Raw genomic sequence first — 5,000 nt, forward strand, 5'->3', positions numbered from 1 at the left:
GAAAATGAATGAAATGCCGGTCACATTATTCATAATATATGCCCCTGAAGCCCATAATACTTCCATGGGAACATGTCAGTGGAGCCTCCAGGCTGAGACTGATTCTGCCCGAGGATGAAGCCTTACTTTCGGGTAAAAGTAGTCAGGCAGAGTGCCTGGATCATGGCCGAGAAAAACAAACACATGCACCACACACATTGGGGTCTATATTCCCCTGAAAGTTGTAAGACTCTGGATGAAAAAATGCCACCTCAGCCTCAAACCAGAGACTGTCTGATTCTACCCGAGGACGAAGCCTTATTTTCGGGTAAAAGTAGTCAGGCAGAGTGCCTGAAAAAAAAAAAAAGGATGAAAAAGCATGAAAAGGAGTAAAAATGCCATCCAAATACACTCCTTTGATATAAAAGGGGTGAACATGCGTGCGTGCGTGCCTCTAATTCCATCCAAAGAAGACACTCCTTTGATGAAAAAAGAGGTGAAAATGCATGAAAACTGTGAAAAAGCATGAAAATGAAAAAAAAATGCTTGTGCCACTGGGTCTCATACGGTGCCCTGGCTCATGTGAGCGGGTCAAACCGCCTTGAATTTCATTCAAATACACTCATTTGATAAAAAGAGTAAAAATGCATGAAAACGACTAAAAATCATGAAAATGGATAAAATGCCTGTGCCACTGTGTCTAATATGACGTCATGGGTCACCTGAGTGGGTCAAACTGTGTTGTGTTGTGTTGTCCTTGCGAATGGAGTACCAGGGTTGCGAGGCTGTCCTTGCGAAAATATGACAGAGTGTGAAATGGAGTACCAGGGGAGCAAAAAGAAGAAGGGGGAAAAAAGAGGTAAAATGCATGAAAACTGTTAAAAAGCATGAAAATGAATGAAATGCCGGTCACATTATTCATAATATATGCCCCTGAAGCCCATAATACTTCCATGGGAACATGTCAGTGGAGCCTCCAGGCTGAGACTGATTCTGCCCGAGGATGAAGCCTTACTTTCGGGTAAAAGTAGTCAGGCAGAGTGCCTGGATCATGGCCGAGAAAAACAAACACATGCACCACACACATTGGGGTCTATATTCCCCTGAAAGTTGTAAGACTCTGGATGAAAAAATGCCACCTCAGCCTCAAACCAGAGACTGTCTGATTCTACCCGAGGACGAAGCCTTATTTTCGGGTAAAAGTAGTCAGGCAGAGTGCCTGAAAAAAAAAAAAAGGATGAAAAAGCATGAAAAGGAGTAAAAATGCCATCCAAATACACTCCTTTGATATAAAAGGGGTGAACATGCGTGCGTGCGTGCCTCTAATTCCATCCAAAGAAGACACTCCTTTGATGAAAAAAGAGGTGAAAATGCATGAAAACTGTGAAAAAGCATGAAAATGAATGAAATGCCGGTCACATTATTCATAATATATGCCCCTGAAGCCCATAATACTTCCATGGGAACATGTCAGTGGAGCCTCCAGGCTGAGACTGATTCTGCCCGAGGATGAAGCCTTACTTTCGGGTAAAAGTAGTCAGGCAGAGTGCCTGGATCATGGCCGAGAAAAACAAACACATGCACCACACACATTGGGGTCTATATTCCCCTGAAAGTTGTAAGACTCTGGATGAAAAAATGCCACCTCAGCCTCAAACCAGAGACTGTCTGATTCTACCCGAGGACGAAGCCTTATTTTCGGGTAAAAGTAGTCAGGCAGAGTGCCTGAAAAAAAAAAAAAGGATGAAAAAGCATGAAAAGGAGTAAAAATGCCATCCAAATACACTCCTTTGATATAAAAGGGGTGAACATGCGTGCGTGCGTGCCTCTAATTCCATCCAAAGAAGACACTCCTTTGATGAAAAAAGAGGTGAAAATGCATGAAAACTGTGAAAAAGCATGAAAATGAATGAAATGCCGGTCACATTATTCATAATATATGCCCCTGAAGCCCATAATACTTCCATGGGAACATGTCAGTGGAGCCTCCAGGCTGAGACTGATTCTGCCCGAGGATTAAGCCTTACTTTCGGGTAAAAGTAGTCAGGCAGAGTGCCTGGATCATGGCCGAGAAAAACAAACACATGCACCACACACATTGGGCTCTATATTCCCCTGAAAGTTGTAAGACTCTGGATGAAAAAATGCCACCTCAGCCTCAAACCAGAGACTGGCTGATTCTACCCGAGGACGAAGCCTTATTTTCGTGTAAAAGTAGTCAGGCAGAGTGCCTGACAAAAAAAAAAAAAAGGATGAAAAAGCATGAAAAGGAGTAAAAATGCCATCCAAATACACTCCTTTGATATAAAAGGGGTGAACATGCGTGCGCGCGTGCCTCTAATTCCATCCAAAGAAGACACTCCTTTGATGAAAAAAGAGGTGAAAATGCATGAAAACTGTGAAAAAGCATGAAAATGAATGAAATGCCGGTCACATTATTCATAATATATGCCCCTGAAGCCCATAATACTTCCATGGGAACATGTCAGTGGAGCCTCCAGGCTGAGACTGATTCTACCCGAGGATGAAGCCTTACTTTCGGGTAAAAGTAGTCAGGCAGAGTGCCTGGATCATGGCCGAGAAAAACAAACACATGCACCACACACATTGGGGTCTATATTCCCCTGAAAGTTGTAAGACTCTGGATGAAAAAATGCCACCTCAGCCTCAAACCAGAGACTGGCTGATTCTACCCGAGGACGAAGCCTTATTTTCGGGTAAAAGTAGTCAGGCAGAGTGCCTGAAAAAAAAAAAAAAGGATGAAAAAGCATGAAAAGGAGTAAAAATGCCATCCAAATACACTCCTTTGATATAAAAGGGGTGAACATGCGTGCGTGCGTGCCTCTAATTCCATCCAAAGAAGACACTCCTTTGATGAAAAAAGAGGTGAAAATGCATGAAAACTGTGAAAAAGCATGAAAATGAATGAAATGCCGGTCACATTATTCATAATATATGCCCCTGAAGCCCATAATTGTTCCATGGGAACATGTCAGTGGAGCCTCCAGGCTGAGACTGATTCTACCCGAGGATGAAGCCTTACTTTCGGGTAAAAGTAGTCAGGCAGAGTGCCTGGATCATGGCCGAGAAAAACAAACACATGCACCACACACATTGGGGTCTATATTCCCCTGAAAGTTGTAAGACTCTGGATGAAAAAATGCCACCTCAGCCTCAAACCAGAGACTGGCTGATTCTACCCGAGGACGAAGCCTTATTTTCGTGTAAAAGTAGTCAGGCAGAGTGCCTGAAAAAAAGAAAAAAGGATGAAAAAGCATGAAAAGGAGTAAAAATGCCATCCAAATACACTCCTTTGATATAAAAGGGGTGAACATGCGTGCGTGCGTGCCTCTAATTCCATCCAAAGAAGACACTCCTTTGATGAAAAAAGAGGTGAAAATGCATGAAAACTGTGAAAAAGCATGAAAATGAATGAAATGCCGGTCACATTATTCATAATATATGCCCCTGAAGCCCATAATACTTCCATGGGAACATGTCAGTGGAGCCTCCAGGCTGAGACTGATTCTGCCCGAGGATGAAGCCTTACTTTCGGGTAAAAGTAGTCAGGCAGAGTGCCTGGATCATGGCCGAGAAAAACAAACACATGCACCACACACATTGGGGTCTATATTCCCCTGAAAGTTGTAAGACTCTGGATGAAAAAATGCCACCTCAGCCTCAAACCAGAGACTGTCTGATTCTACCCGAGGACGAAGCCTTATTTTCGGGTAAAAGTAGTCAGGCAGAGTGCCTGAAAAAAAAAAAAAGGATGAAAAAGCATGAAAAGGAGTAAAAATGCCATCCAAATACACTCCTTTGATATAAAAGGGGTGAACATGCGTGCGTGCGTGCCTCTAATTCCATCCAAAGAAGACACTCCTTTGATGAAAAAAGAGGTGAAAATGCATGAAAACTGTGAAAAAGCATGAAAATGAAAAAAAAATGCTTGTGCCACTGGGTCTCATACGGTGCCCTGGCTCATGTGAGCGGGTCAAACCGCCTTGAATTTCATTCAAATACACTCATTTGATAAAAAGAGTAAAAATGCATGAAAACGACTAAAAATCATGAAAATGGATAAAATGCCTGTGCCACTGTGTCTAATATGACGTCATGGGTCACCTGAGTGGGTCAAACTGTGTTGTGTTGTGTTGTCCTTGCGAATGGAGTACCAGGGTTGCGAGGCTGTCCTTGCGAAAATATGACAGAGTGTGAAATGGAGTACCAGGGGAGCAAAAAGAAGAAGGGGGAAAAAAGAGGTAAAATGCATGAAAACTGTTAAAAAGCATGAAAATGAATGAAATGCCGGTCACATTATTCATAATATATGCCCCTGAAGCCCATAATACTTCCATGGGAACATGTCAGTGGAGCCTCCAGGCTGAGACTGATTCTGCCCGAGGATGAAGCCTTACTTTCGGGTAAAAGTAGTCAGGCAGAGTGCCTGGATCATGGCCGAGAAAAACAAACACATGCACCACACACATTGGGGTCTATATTCCCCTGAAAGTTGTAAGACTCTGGATGAAAAAATGCCACCTCAGCCTCAAACCAGAGACTGTCTGATTCTACCCGAGGACGAAGCCTTATTTTCGGGTAAAAGTAGTCAGGCAGAGTGCCTGAAAAAAAAAAAAAGGATGAAAAAGCATGAAAAGGAGTAAAAATGCCATCCAAATACACTCCTTTGATATAAAAGGGGTGAACATGCGTGCGTGCGTGCCTCTAATTCCATCCAAAGAAGACACTCCTTTGATGAAAAAAGAGGTGAAAATGCATGAAAACTGTGAAAAAGCATGAAAATGAATGAAATGCCGGTCACATTATTCATAATATATGCCCCTGAAGCCCATAATACTTCCATGGGAACATGTCAGTGGAGCCTCCAGGCTGAGACTGATTCTGCCCGAGGATTAAGCCTTACTTTCGGGTAAAAGTAGTCAGGCAGAGTGCCTGGATCATGGCCGAGAAAAACAAACACATGCACCACACACATTGGGCTCTATATTCCCCTGAAAGTT

The sequence above is a fragment of the Platichthys flesus genome (assembly GCF_949316205.1).
Source record: "Platichthys flesus chromosome 22 unlocalized genomic scaffold, fPlaFle2.1 SUPER_22_unloc_2, whole genome shotgun sequence".
NCBI lineage: Eukaryota > Metazoa > Chordata > Actinopteri > Pleuronectiformes > Pleuronectidae > Platichthys > Platichthys flesus.